Below are 16007 nucleotides of genomic sequence, written 5' to 3'. Positions count from 1 at the left end.
TGAGACAAGATAAATTATCCAATAAGCTACACTTTGGGGAAAAAAACATGGATAAGAAGTAGAAATGGTCTTCCCTCGGGAAGGGAAACCAGAAAATTCTGTTAGAAATAAATACCCAACCAAATCAATGTAACATGTAATGTACAATTAAGCACAAGATTCAACCATGAGGTAATGGCACTATCAAAATGAGCTGTGGTTCTATCCATGAATGTGTTTGATTCTAATTAGTCATAGAAGTAAAATCTTAGCCCAAACCCTCCCTAGCATACCATGCCCCTGTACTGAGGAAGTGATCATGTATGTAGTATGCCTAATACAAAAAGGGACAACGCTTTAACAATTGCCCTTGGCAATTGATTAAGCATAAAACCCTTCAGAATGCTTCTTATTATCAGAATATTTCTTTGGTTTATCATTGGGTTTATTATACTTCAGAAGGAATTTCGCCTCTGGAAATTGAGGCATGTCCTAAAATTGAACTCTTCGATATAAATTTCACAGCTATTTTAAAAACTGGTGATTGGTGACTAGACAACCGAGAAAATGAGCCTTATTAATCAATGGAAAAATAGCTGTGACATTTACTATGGTTTCAGAAATTACACATTTATCTAGTGGCAACTGTTGGATAACTATAACCATAACCATAAAAATAACAGCTACATGCATTCGCAGCAAGAAAGTGCTTCAGTAAAATCAGCTCAAAATCAAAATGCAACTATATGCAAATACCCCCCACCCCATACCATATTACCTGTATTTAAAGAAATAGACCAAAAATGCATAGAACAGGAAGATGGGGACCCCAGCATGGACTGTTGAACTGAATTTGTTCAACCGTGTTAAAATACAAGGTAGAAAAGATCTCTGGGCATGAGACGTTTGAAAAAGTAGGATCCTGTACCTTTGTCCTACTAACAGATTCACCATCAAGAGGGTGCAATACGTCACTGAGGATCTCTCAAACTCACAAAGTTGTGTTCTACTGTCCTGTTGCTCATCTGCACGCATACTGGCCATATGTGCAGTTTTATTGAATTCGTATTAAACAGACACTTAAAAACACAGAAAAACTCTTCACAAATAAGCAATCAAAAACTACCAGTGTGCTTCTATACACATCAAACTGTCTCCCAATTATTTGTACTCATTCAAAACCCCAACAAAGCCACTGCTAACACCAGGTAACAAATCTATTCAGATAGGCACATTATGTCATTAAGAAAATTACTATTAAAAACATTAGATAAGATTGTACAGAAAAGGAATGGGGCCACCCATATGCGTTGAATTAACTCTTTTCAGTAATTGTAACCTGTAATTTGACGTTAATCCCAGAATTGTCACTTTTTTTCAGAATTCTGTAATATTTATAATTTTCCTCTTAGAATCCTGAATATAAAAAAGTCTCAAAACTAAAGGAAAAAAGTCAGAATTAGGCGTTAGCCCTACATGGTTTAGAGTAAGAGCACTCCCCTATGAATGGGGCTGAAAAATCCAGAAGCATAGCGTACTTCAAGGATTGAGGCTATTGGATAAACTCAGTTTCTGTGGAGGCGGGTCTAACAACAACGAGGAAGTAAAGTGTGCCCATACTGCTTCTGGAGGAGCTCCACATCTAGATGATGCGTACAGGCAACATGGAGAGGTGTGTGATATGATTTGCATAGAAAACTTTTTGAAAGTGCCCTTTTAAAGGAGCTGTTAGTAATTTCAGGCATATATAAATGATCACATATTTGGAATTAATGTGTGTACATTTCATCGTCAAATGCACCTGTGTCGACATTTCTGTGATATAAGCAAAAATGAATCTGAATTACCTACAGTATCGCAAAAATCGTGTTTGTTTGTTTGTTTTTTACCAAACATGAGCGCTGGTATGAATCTTCAGAATTCAATCAGCAGCACCCACATCTCAGAAACCATCCACCTGTGAACGTGTGGAGCTCCATGAATATATTAAGCAGACCTGAACAGACATCATGCTGTCTTTCTGAGACAAGGTGAATAAATCCAGGATTTTTTCCCCCTAACCTGGAGGTCTACAGGGCAGGGTGGCTGGATAAAAGCGGGCTACACAGCCTACTTGATTGTAACACAAGGGTCCCTACACAGAATTAAATACGCTCCATTGGAGATGAGTACGCGTCTTGTCCCCGCCCCCCGAAAAGGCACAGCATCCATCCTCATGGGCTCACACGCTGCGTGATCCACATCACAAACCGAGAGCGGACGCTTTGCCCAGCCGATGGAGTAGTAGTAGCGGTAGTAGCGTGGGTGCAGTTCACGGCTTCCCCCCCTTTCCCCCCCACCCACATTCTTCACCTTCTTCTTTAATGGAGTCACATTTTACGTGGAATATTTCTCCATCTCATCGCGGTAAGTGTTTGCGTTGCCCGCAGATGCTGTGGGGAAGAAATGAGAGGAAACGGGACTGTGCAGCTATTGTCTGTTGCTGGGGCAAGTTCGGACCTTAATCAAGTCAAAGCGCTGGAGTCCTCTTCAATGAAAAAGGCTTTCTGTGTGGGTTCAGTGAGAATCCGTGGAAAATAATGGCTTTAAAGCTCGCACAGAATCGATATCGGTATTTAGACACCTGTCTCTGCCAGCAGCAACAGTGACCTCCCTGTGGCGCTTTACGCTCACACAAATATGATTTTTATTTTGTTTTTGGCGATTATTTGCTTCTGCTTCTGTATTGCGTATCCGTTAACAACAAGCGGAGGTTTGTGCAAATGTGTCGCCTCTGTTGCTGAGCAAAATTGTGTTTTCGGTCCAGCTAAAAAATAAAAAAATAAAAAATTGGCCCATCTCCCCGCCCCCCCCAAATCAGAGACTGCCTAGTCCACAGCCCTCCCAGACACGCACGGCGCAGTAGATGCCTTTCTGATGAATGACTGAAATCCCGTGGTTGGTAGAAGATGTGTGATGGTGTATAGGGGGTAACCGCGAAATCAGCGTGTGTGTGTCCGCAGGTATCGTTTCTCTTTATATTCTGAAATGGATGTATAGCCTCGGCCTCAGATTCAGAAAGAATTGTGTACAACAATACTTAGATTAACCTATTTCTCTAAAGTGATGACATAGTAAGAATGCAAACGTTTATGGGGTAAGGCGTGTTTAACCCTTATAAATTTGTAAGCGTTTATCTACTGTCCTTTTTTAAAAAGCTTTTTTTTTTTTTAGTTTCATTGGGTCAAAATGCTCGAGGATTGTTTTTTAATATGAGGTGTGTAAAGTATTGTGATCAGTTAATGCAAAGTATTAAAAAATCTGGTGTCATTAACGATAAAATGATACATTTCCCAGCTCAGGAGCACAGTCGGTAAATAGTGCCCAGGTGCTTAGAAGTCATTTCTTTCCTCATATGCTGTTGAACAAGTGCTGTTTGTGTGAGTCGTGCACATTAATTGCATTTGCTGTCTGCTTCCATTTCTAGTAATGGGCAAATATTGTCTTTACAGAAGTTGTATGCATGTTGCCATGTGTGTTAAATCTTCCACGTGTCTCTTGGCTGAACACTTGGAATAAGATGGGATAACGTGACCCGCCCAGTGAGGCAGATTTCTAGTTAGTATTTGTAGCTGGAACCTGTGAATTTCTCTGCCTTCCTCTTTGTGTGTGCGTGTCTGTATTTTTTCAGGTGTATTCATGCTTGTCCTTGTTGCATAGTGAGGATTTATATCATGCAGCAGACAGATTGCATGTGGCTGGGCATCAGGGGAGCATTTCTTTGGCTTTCAGCAGAATACAAGACTCCTCTTGGCACATTTAATTCCTTATTGGCATAAGTATGCATTTACATGAGTGTGTCAGTATATCACACTACGTAGTACATGTAAACATCGCCTGCACTCAGGAAGGCTTGTGTAGGAGGTCTCACTCTACACAGCAAAGGCCATATTTTTGGTTTTGTGTGTGTTTTGCCTTTCCATGAAATGTAATAATATGACAGGCTGAGGTCACAATGACGTCATATGCCTGGCAATGACATACTGTAACTATACTTCATGACTACTGGGTCATGAAGTTGAAACCTCATTAGGGTGTGTGGTTGCTCTCATAAAAATGTGCAGTTAAGGTCACATTTCTTTATTGATATGATCATTTTAGTTTTAACAGCACAGTGATACTTTCTGTGGGCCTCTGCAGTTAACATATTCAGCATATACTAGCACCATTTCCTTTACAGTTAATGATTTGTCCCATTTTTAGTTAACATTGTTCTTAAATTTAAAGAAAAAAAAACAGCAGTGAGTATTACACGGAGCTATTTATAGACTTTGTGCCTTTTATATGGTTTACTCTTGGCTATATACATTGCAGGAAGCACTGCAGTCCTCCTTGAACCTTATAATAAAAATGCACTTGTCAAGACTTTGCAATTATTTGCCACTTCATTAGGTACAGCTTTCCAGTACTTTCCTTAAGAGCTGCCTTAGTTCTTTGTGGACAGATTTAATGAGATGGTGGAAACATTCCTTTGAGATTTTGGTCTGTACTGATGTGATAGCATCACAGAGTTGCTGCAGATTTGTTTGCTGCACATCCATAATATGAATCTCCTGTTCCACCACATCTCAAAGGTGCTCTGTTGGATTGAGATCTTTCTTTTTCCTAGCTGTGAGGACAGGCACGCAGTGTGGTCTTCTGCTCCCTATCTGCTGTGCATTCAGAGATGCTCTTCTGCATCTGATAGGAAGGCAACATCCTGTTGCCTTCCTATCAGCTCAAAGCAGACTGGGCATTCTCCTCTGAACACTGGCATCAACAAGAGAGAACTGTGGCTTACTGGCTATACATTTTCTCTTTTTTGGACCATGCTCTGTAAACTAGAGATCATTGTGAGGGAAAATCCCTGTCCTGAGATTCTTAGACCAGCCAGTCTGGCAGGACCAGCCATGCTGTGTTTAAAGTCCCTTAAATTGTCTTTCTTCCCCATTATGATCCTGATTTTCAGCAGGTCACCTTGCACATGTCTACATGACCAAATGCACTGAGTTGTTGCCATGCTATTGGCTGATATATTAGAGATGTTTGCTTTAACAAGCAGTTGAATAGGTGCACCTAACAAAGTAGTCGTTGAGATATACTAGCAGGGAAGCACTGCAGCCCTGCTTCTGCATGACCCAAGACTCTATAGCTAAAATGTGCTTGTCTTATCATCCTTAATCTCCAGATGAAATACTCAGAGATCTGCCTGGAGCAGAGTAAAGCATCTCGTGAGATTTATGAAAATTAAATTATGCTCTAGTGCATCATTTCGTCCTCACATAAGTAAGTGATAAATCAAAATAAAAATGTGAAATTCAATATGCATCCTTACCCGTGAGCTGTCTCAGCAACACTGGATATCTAAATTAACACTTTTGCCTCTTTTATTCCTTTTTATGAAGTCATGTAAATTCAGGCTGAACTTGAATAAAGTTGTATTTTTACTGCTCTTTGTGGAAACAAATACACTAAGCTGTAATACAGCACTTAATAAATATAGTGTCAGCGTGACAGGCTTCATGTGGTCCTAATGTGTTACAAATAGAAATAATTGCAAGGAAACTCCAGCAAATGACTTGTTTAAAAAAGAAATGCAGAAATAAAAATCAGTAATGCAGTGAAGCTGCTGAAACCGGTGACCTCTGAACTCATGTCTGATATCCAGCACCACTTTTACTCCCACACTAGAAACTCATTATTGATCACATGCAGTCACACACACACATGCATACATGCAGGCTGCCTCACACACATACTCATCCTGAGCTTTGCTGTCTGCTCTTTGATTACCACTACATGTGGGGGCTGGTGTTATTAGTGCTGTGAGGGTATTTTCATTGGGCAGTATATCTGTCACTGTGATGTCTCTGGGGAATGAGTTGCCCCAAGGGTGAGATAAGGTCTGCTGCTGGAGTTGAGAGTGCTTTCCTATATCTAAGAAGACCGATATATGCAGCTGATAAGGTTTTGAGCTGGACAAGGTGTGCATTTGCGAGAATTTCCACTTCCAGCACAGCCAGATCAAAAATTAGCTTGTCTTTAAACTTCTAGCTCCTTAGCACAGTGTTAGCGTGATTATCAAACTACACCGATGTGCAGCTTATTTTTCTGTTGCATTCAAAGCTAGCAAACAGGCGTCACGTGTTGTCTCCCGGGCATCTCTCACCTCAGTCGCGTGGATCATGTCCTGCTGTGTGCTATGTGTAAGGAAGGAAAGCAGTGAAAAATATCTCAACCCGATTCTCCTTAAACTGTCGTTCATGCATGAAAGCAGCTTCAGTGAGGGATAGTTAGCAATAACACTGGCAATACTACATGAATATTTCCCCTTGTTTTGCCACATGCTAGACAGTTGTGCGCCGGATAATGCGGTTAAATATATATTTGCAAGAGAAATTATTAAAAATTACCCAAAAAGTGAGAAGGTGAATAAGAGCTAATAGAAAAATGCTTGATGATGCAGCATAGTACTTCACAATATTAGGAAGAAATCTGTGACTGTTACAAAAGGGCTCACTTAGATGAAACTACATCTGTAGCTAAGATGCATGTGTGTTAGTTCAAATGATTTAAACTTGAATGAAAAATGCATTTTATATGGGCCTCCATGACTCAGCAATACCTCATAAGTACAGATAATAGAAATTCGGAGGGAACAACTGTGTAGTACCAGTGTTGCAAATAAACTGTAAGATTATAATTATACTAATGTTATTCCAGAATTGGAAGCATTCTAATTTATGTAAGTAAATATTTAGAGAAAAATTGTTTAATAACATTATGACACGTTAATTAGGTGTTAAATGGAACAGGCAAAATGTTTAGTTAGACATTGGAGGGTCATTGTTTAGTCATTATATTTTGGATATAAAGTTATTTGAGTTTGTTGGGAGCCACAGTGTAGAAGTAGTTACAACAATTTCAGAGAGCGTTATTTGTTCGGAAAAGTCAATGTTAAACTCTCTAAATAGAGAGATGCTACTAGAAATATTAGAGGAGAAAGGAAGATGTGATCCTTTAAATGGACCTCCAGAGTTCATGAGATGACCTCCAGAGATGAATCAATAGCAGAGCTAGTTTGTTCGACATTTTTGTAACCAGAACTGTCAGTATGAGGATGGTGACCTACTCAGTTAATCAATTTTAAGATATTATTTATTACTTTTAAAGCACTTCATGGCCTGGTTTCAAAATATATTCTGAAATTGCTGTTTCTGTGCTAACCACAGTGCAGCCTGAGATCAGCCAGAAACCTGGTGACCCACCTCATGCTTAAAGACAAATCACCTGAGCGTTTGCTGTGTGGAATGATGGTGTGGAATGACCTGCGTTCGGAATTCGGACTTACCTCATCTGTGGTTTTTTTTTTTTTTTTTTTTTTTTTTTTTTTTAATTAGTTTAGGTAAATTTCCTGTATCAATTTGCTCACTTTAGTTTAGATTTTGTGTTTGAAAAATTTTCATTGTAGCATCACAGTAAGTATGAAAAAACAAGATTTTTTTTTGAAGGCAGTTGGCAGTCGTGAAGACATCCTACGTATCAATAAACATTTCCATCAGAGCCTTAGGTTTATTTATTTCCAAAAGTAGTTTTAGTTAACTTGACACATACTGTAACAGGGCACATTAAAAAGGCAGTTTTGAGTACTTAGGCAGGTGATTCTATGTCTGTTTTTTCTGTCTGTCTGCAGACAGATGTTGTATCATCACAAATACAAAAGATATAGATATAAAATTAAAGGCTGACTTTGAAAGTGAGTGTTGTCTGACCCATGCATACCAAATAAAGAGTGCCTAAAATACCCCCAAAGGTTCAAAATGTACTTTTTGATGTATTTTGTCTGCTATATAAATGTAAAACTGTATTTTTGAAGATTTTTTCCTACTGCTTTGATCCTTTTCTCATACCGAGGCTGCTGGCTTGTGGTTCACTCTGAGCACATGATGGCTTAAGCTTTAGCTGTTTTTGCGTTGGTAGTTTATTTGCAAACATTTTAGTGGTCCCCCCTACTCATTACCTTCCATGCTAATGAATGCATGTGGCTGTGAGTGTGGGCATGGCTGTTTGCCTGTGCTGCTGTGAGTATTTTGTACATGCATGAAACGGACTGGCTCATCATCGCCATAATGCTCATATGGCATTACGGCTCATAATACACAAGCCTGACTAGTCTCAGCTAAGAATGCTGGAAATTGGCTAACTCAGTTCTCTAGACGGTCAATCCGCACATCTTTCTGTGCATCTTATTTTGGTTTTTTATTGAATTCAAAATTATTGGTAGGAAGATTTTCACTAACACGGCCATATTTTAGGCCACTGCTGTAATTGAGCCCCAACCAAAATGGATAAATATTACCTGATGAATTTAAAGATGACTTTTAAAGTTTCAAACAGGAAAGAGTTTTTCCTCTTGATCAAAACAGTGCCTCAAGATGCTGCAGTTTGTGAACTTTTGAACTGTTTTATCTTTTAGTGTTGATTGGGGGTTTGGAAAGTCCTCAGCAAAGTCTGAATTATAAATGATTAAACTGGATATTACTGAATATTTACCACCTACTCTAAAACCAGCTCTGCCTATTCACATTCTGTATCCTTATTTGATGCATGACCAAAGTTGATTGCAGACAATCCAATGCTGTTTTAGCACTCATAATCTTTTTAGGGTATGTAGTTTTCAAACGAAATGATACAAGGATAATGAGAAGCCACTGTAGCATGATCGTGTTGAAATATTAAGAAATCTCAGAGGGGAAAGACTCCCTTATCTCCAGCTGGGTCTAGGGGACATTGCTGTGATGATTCTGGTGGCTGTTATGGAAAAATAGCTCAATACTCAGGGATGAAGAGCTTGTTTGATCTAAATATAGATGTAAATCTGGAGATGTTACAAGGAAGTGTGAGAAACACTTGCACAATGCCACTGAGCACATGGCTTTAGAAAACATGGAAACCTCGGGGGGAAATGCATTCCCCAAGTTAAATATGCAAATTACATTGAAGCATTTGCATTTGTTTGCTAACGAAATTAGACGATATTTACTCCATACAGTTCTGGTAATTTTAAATATATAAGGAACTCTGGTTTAGCCTCAAGTTAGTCAGATGTGATTATATTAAGAGGGAATCTCAAACTTAAAACTCAATATATTATCTTGCCATTTATTTAGATTGTTCTCATAATAAATAAGTAGGAGATAATTAAACCTTTTATTATACTTTTCTTTTTTTTTTCTCCAGTGCAGAAATGAGAATTCAGACATGTGACATTGTCACATAATGGCTGCAGCAATGAACTAAAATGAGCTACAGGAACAAGTGCCACTTTGCTTAATGAGAAAAAAGACGTGGGGGTGACGCTCAGGTCAGCGGTTGAATAAATGTACAGAATTCTTTTTAAAGACTTTAAAAAAATGGTTTCTTGAGTGTGTTGGCAGTTGGTGACATCTGAGGGAAACGAACTTAGTGTTTTCCCTGCTGCTTGTTCATGCTTAGCTTCGCTTCCTCGCTTTCTTTAAAGTCTCTCTCTAGGGGAATATTTTGAGTATTACATTACCAAAAAATGTTCCTGATCTTTTTTTTTCTTTCTTGTTTCATCTTCTGGCATGCAGTTCTTTTTACATTTATGAATTAAAATGTAAGCTTGGTTATCTATCTAGGAAGAGCTGCACATTTGACAAATTATTTTGTAATAGTTTTCATATTTTTTCATCTAATTGCACAAGTAAAAAGCTTAGTTTCATTAATAAATTAATGAGGTTAAATAATTACAGTCAATTTTAATCAAGGGAATTTTATTACAATAATATTACAAACAATATGTATCTTTAACACCTGTGCATATGCTGTGCTATGCTATATTGAACACTAAAATTACTCCATATGTGCAAGTGGTAAGCGTGATATTGGAAGCCTGGGGAACTGTGGCTGATAGCAAGAGGAGGAAGGATTTAAAAAGACAAGCTAACACCCAGAAGAGGTAGCAAAAGTTCTCTCTTCCCAAATGACCCACCTACAACACATCTATCTTCTTTTTGCTCCTCTGTGTGTCCTTTCTCACGTCTCATGTGTCTCTTTCTATTTATCAGTCTCCTGTCCTGTTCACGCTATCTGCTCTGAGTCAGTGCCCTGTTTGACGTTTTGGTTTGGAGGGAGACGGGAGAGGGAAGATGATGACATTATTTTAGGTTAACACTCTTACATGTGTATGTGGAAAAAATATGTAATGACAAGACTCCATTAGTGTGAAGAGGTTGGTTCAATAGAAGATTGTGGATCTTCCATCCAGGAATGGTCTTTGGACTTTGAAAAATATTTATTGATTTGTCATTTAATCCTTGAGCAGCAGAGTATTAAATAATGTACCCTACTATCAGAAAAAAGGGATAGATTTCCCAGGAAGCACTTTTAAAGAAGCTACAAGGGAAGATTGAAAACTGACTATTTATAGCCACAAAGATGCTCTGTTGGCAGGAGTGTTAGCCATGGGACATCTTGGCTGCACACTGTTTTGGAGTCAGAAGAAGAGGCGAAAGAAGAAAAAGCAAAATGAGCTCTGCATCAACCATTTTCTGTGGTGATCATTTCGGGAAAACATTTTGTTGAAAAAAGCTATCCGTAGTTTGTGCTGTGAATCATAACCGTGAGCCTCATTGGGCCATTATTCTGAGGTTCTGTCATTAAGTCACAACGGTGTAGGGTGGAGACGGACTAAATGCTCAGTTGGCATGTCACCATCCAAAACATGTTTTCCATTTTTATGCAAAACTGCTAAATATGAAAACATTTAGACGATTTGAACGGGGGCGCTCGTAGTCATGAGCCTAAAGAGAACTGTCACCCATATCTGGAGCTTCCTGTTTCCCAAGCTCTGTGCCAAGTTTAGCTGGCTGGCCTGCAGCATTACTAAAACGTTTCACTCTCAATACTCTGTGTGTTGCATAAGAATGTGAAGTCACTGTAAAGGATAGACTTCCCCCCCATTGGTTCATGGATTCTTGATTTTAAGGCTGAAGTTGAGCATTTTGGCTGTTAATTATTTTGCTTTTTTAAAACCAGATGTAATATGTAAGGAGAGGGATTTCAATGCATGGGGCTGATTGCTGTCACTCAAAGAAATGCTTGCGATTCCACTAGAGGTGCCACAGTGCATCCCAGAGGGCAATAAGACAGATACAAGATTGGCATAGAAAATCCAATAGGTTTTAAAAGTAAAATTCCCCATGCACACAGAAAGCTCCAATACTGGAATGCTACTACTGGTGATTTCAAACAGCATGAGGGACAATGTGTGAACGACACTCACCCAGTGTATTCCCAGGGTAAAGCCATGTTAACTAATGATTTAGATCATTAGCTTATCAGCAAAGTTTTTATTGAGGTCATAAATAATTTGAGACGTAGATGAATATTTTTAAACTTCTACATGCAAATACACAGTTGGACTTGCAACCAAAGGAAGTACCTGGGCCCAGTGAGCATCAGTTCTTTGGGTCAAAATTGCTTGTTGATGCAAGAGTTCAACGGAAAATGGCCAGACTGGTGGAGCTGGTAAAGGAAAACAACAGCAACTGAGAAGAACGACTCTGAAAACAGAAGCAGCATACCGGGTGCCACTCCTGTCAGCCAAGAACTGGAAACTGAAGCTGTAATTCACCAAAACTGGACAATTTGGGTGATTTTGGCTGTAAGGTCAGAATTTGGCATAAACATCATGAAAGCATGGATCCATCCTGCCTCGTATCAAAGCTTCAGGCTGGTGCTGATGGTGTAATGCTGCGGGCATTTTTTTTTTTCTTGGCACATTTCGGTAGCAAGTGAACATTTTTCAAACATCACAGTCTATATTATGTTATGACCCATCTAGGCGTGGCCAGACCATAACACAAGGGTGATCCATCCCCGTCCAACCCCAAGCAGCACATCACGCAATTAATACTTTTTGACAGTGATTTATTTACAATGAGTGAATTTAGAAACAAAGGAAGGGAGCGAATTATAACTTCGGGGTGAACCTAAGGCCAAAACAACAAACAGAAGGGAGCCTATCTCAGGGATAAATCAAACTTACCTATTGAAAAGAATTAAACCAAATGACAATGACTTACCTCCCTAACTAACAAAAACAGGAGAAAACTGTAATCAAACAAAAAGGCGGTCCACCCCTACATACGCCTACATTAAACAAACATTACTAAACAGTGAACATACAGTCTGCCGGTTGGGATGGGCCGAGGATGAATGACTGGCCGTCCATGGCGGTGTCTTCTTATTTGCTGCCTCCTGGTCATTAGCCAATCGGTGCGATCCGTTCCCCTGGATGCACCAGTCACGGAGGGGCACCTGCACACTCAGATTTACATATTAGATAAAATTACGACAACAGTCGTAACAATGAGCATTGTTCCTGACCTCACCATAACACAAATGAAGCATAAACTCTGGGGCAGACTCCAAGCCTTCTCATATTGGTTGCTGCTGCACTAGGTGAGCTATAGTAGCAGTTAAAGCAGTTCGGAAGGCAAAAGGGGATCTGACCCACTAATGAAGTAGCTGGTGTTAATTTTTTTTTGTTAGCAATTTAGACTGGATAAATGGACCACTAGTATTCTGTTGCCCTGTTATTATATTTCTTTGGTAGTATATTTCCTTGTGCTGGTATTTCTGAACATCATGTACTGAAGCAGCCAGGGTGCCTTAAAAATTCTTTTTTTTTTTTTTTTTTTTAAGACTTCAGTAACAGATGTAGCTCTGTTCAAGTAGAGTAGAAAGAGGACACATCAAGGCTACAGCAACAACAGGCCAGCAGTGATAACGGGAGGTAATATTTCATTTTTCCATGCCCAGCCACTCGCTCTATCACAAACTCTGTCATTGTGACATTCAGACAGTCATCACACTCCAGCAGAACAACTCAGCTGGAGACCAGGAGATGGTCAATCAGGTACAATATTTCTGTACTCAATATTTCACAGTCAGCTCTTACTGTCTGTGAGAGAAAAGCAGTCACATCCAGACAAAGTCATCACAGCTGAGTGGCTGAGAGGAGGAGATGCTGATGAATCGTGACGAGGCCTGTACGCAGCTTGTTTGATGATCTACCCTCTGGTGAGACGATCAGATCACCTTTCATCTGACTCACTGTAATTAAGTGTCTTTTGGTATTGAAAGAAAGGTGTTCCTTTGTTGAAATTCTCTTCAGACTCTGAGTTTTTAGGCACCAGAAAAAGAGAAATCATGTTGACTTTACCATGACTAGGTGAGTTCAGGCTGTCGTAGTGTCTGAGCAACAAATGAATGTGGTGTCAATTGTTTGGATGCTGAGTGCAGCCCCCTTCAATTTTCTGATTTCCATCATCTGTCAAAGAGCCCCCTAGTAAAAACACTGAGATTGCGGTTCAACTGCTGCATTTGTTTCCCATCCATGTCTGGAGTATTATCCACGGAGTAAGTAAAGGTGTAGGTAGAACAGTCTCAAGCCTTTCACTAATAGATACTTAACAGATTCAGTTTTGGAAACACTCAATTTTTCTACTTTACAGAGGGTCACTAGTTTAAAGCTTTTTGGAGTAAATTACTGTTATGATCCCTAAATTTAAGGTTCAAAGCAACCCAACATTTGAGATACCACAACACTGCTGTCATTCAACAGAAATTGCAGTTGGAAACAAAAGGAAACGGGAGTTCCAGCTAAAACAAATAAAAGACGGAGAAAACCCTGAACCAACCACACAATGGATCATCAGATTCTGGCTTCTCTCCTAAACTAGTTTTGGAAAACTAATAGAAACCCAAACTAAAAACAGTAGATCCGGTAACTCCCACTCAACCTATACTTTAACCAGATTTATGATGAAATGAACTGCCAGGATGCTTGGATGGGAAACACAAACCCAAAACAGCTCCTTCATATTTTGTTACTGGTCTGACAAAAATCGAATCACTTCCTTATTTACATGTGTACATGTAAAAGGATCCTACTGTTTACTAGATTGTCTGGAGGTTGGCACTGTACTTGCTACGTCTTCCGTTTGACTTTGATTCCCTGTCTGCTACAGAATGAGGCAATATTAGGGCTGGGCGATATGGCCTAAAGTCCATATCGCAGTATAACATAAAGCATGTGCGGTAACGATATATATCGCGATATATTCTTTTCTTTCTTATTTTTGCACTATAAGGCGCACTTAGAATACTTTAATTTTCTCAAAAATCGACAGTGTGCCTTATAATCCGGTGTGCCTTAATGTATGAATTCTGGTTGTGCTTATTCACCTCGAACCGATTTTATGTGGTACACGGCGCTCAAAAATCTGTCAAAAATGTTTTAGTACGACTTTGGTAAGCTACGAAGCTGCACCACTTAATGGATTGTCGGAGCATTACCGCTACCGTAGTCAGGAGCCTCGCAGAGTAATCTGGGTCCAAAATTCTGTCCGCTTCAGTCAAAGTCAAATGAACACTGAGCGTTAAAAACTGTCTAAATTCGTGTCGCTGCTTTACCAGGTGTAACAATTAAGTTTAATATCCAGGCAAACATGAAAACCGAGCAGAATTAGAAGTTAGCTGGAAGTTAGCTTGCTAGTTTCCACCTAAACATGATATGCCATGTTCTGACAGAGAGGTTTCTAGAAAAAAATAAAACGTACAGCTCTGCTATCACTTCCAACATAAACGAAGACAGGAAACTAAACAGCAATGACTTTTGTAGGGTTACTGAAGTTGGACTAGCTGGTATATAATGATGTGCTACGTGATTGCTAGCGACACAGCTATGTTAGCATAACATAAACAGTGAAGCTGGTGGATGAACGCCAACTTTTTTCCACTTGATAAAAGTTAACGTGAGGGTCAAATGCAATCGCATGGCAGGATGCTGTAAACGGACCAAACTTCAGTCAGGACAACAACTGAGATTATCCATCCACAATACGAGGTTAGTCATTAATATACTGCAACAACATGGGAATAGAGCAGCTGCAAGAGAATCCAACATTAATGAATCAATGGTATGGAAGTGGAGGAAGCGCAGTTTTTGGCTGATATTCCAAAACGTGCTTCGTCTCTTCACTATTACTGTTACCCAACTTGCAGCCGCTGCGATGCTTTTGACCAAAACAGGCGCAGCTTGATGACACCATCAACATGCGCTATTGCGGTATAGTCAAAATCTCTACCATTGGCCAAATTCATATCGTTTCTACTGTATACTGTTTATACCGCTCACCACTAGGCCATATTACTGATTTCTTTAAAGTGTTTTACACAAATACACATATTTTGTCCAAATGTCTTCATCGGCTGGGCTCTACTGACTATTTTTGTTGAGTATCATCAGCTGTGCTTTGACTTAAATCTCAAAGGCAACAAATTTTTAATGCACCAGTCTAGAAAAACAAATGTACCCTGTTCTCCATACATACTAAATACACTGGGAGTTATTTAGTAGTACATAAAAACTCAAACAAGTATCTCTGATCAGATTTACCACAACGATAAACGCAAAGCAACAAAAATAACAGCAGGATACATGAAGTCTTTCCATTTGACTGCCTTTGTAAAATCATGGTTGAATGCAGTAAGATGTAGAAATTATAAATAATTTTTTTAAACATATCATACCTTGGAGTCTGTTAATGTGATTAGTATGGTCACTGACTTTGGGAGGCTTTTTTATGACTATGACTATTCAATTTCTTCTCTGCTGTTGATGCCATAATCTGAAAAGTTACTGAGTCACCAGAGGCTGATGATACTTTTAATGTGTACTGAGATGGATTGCAAGGATGACTAGCGTGGGGTTCCATTAATAGATTTTTCTATGACATTCAAGGCTTTTGATGTGGGTGCTGGCAATTTTAGTGAACTGGAAGTCGATCCTTAAACCGGAACACCTCAGTTCACACACACTAGACAGCTATCCACTCTGCTCATGTGACCTTGGGCAACAGAGCAAGTCTGTTCCACGTCTGTAGTGATGCTGTGTTACAGCAACACGTGCACTGATCTTT

The 16007-nt window shown here is 39.4% G+C and overlaps 1 protein-coding gene across 4 annotated transcripts in view; it reads left to right on the top strand.

Annotated features, from left to right (window-relative positions):
* The first annotated feature begins 1603 nt into the window (after nucleotides 1-1603).
* The window catches only part of plppr1 (phospholipid phosphatase related 1), a 55288-nt gene continuing 40884 nt past the window's right edge, over nucleotides 1604-16007 (top strand). For 2 of the 4 annotated variants that reach the window (XM_006795574.2, XM_006795577.2), the window contains exon 1: nucleotides 2183-2385. The gene's annotated coding sequence lies outside the window, so the exon portion shown is untranslated. Of the gene's footprint in view, nucleotides 1652-2182; nucleotides 2386-2875; nucleotides 2982-16007 lie in introns of those variants that run through there. The other 2 variants (XM_006795576.3, XM_006795575.3) reach the window with 2 other exon arrangements.

This window comes from Neolamprologus brichardi, chromosome 7 (genome assembly GCF_056152115.1).
Source record: "Neolamprologus brichardi isolate AB-2024 chromosome 7, ASM5615211v1, whole genome shotgun sequence".
Lineage (NCBI taxonomy): Eukaryota > Metazoa > Chordata > Actinopteri > Cichliformes > Cichlidae > Neolamprologus > Neolamprologus brichardi.
Note: the sequence above shows the minus strand (reverse complement) of the source record. Positions and strands in the feature narration are given on the sequence as shown.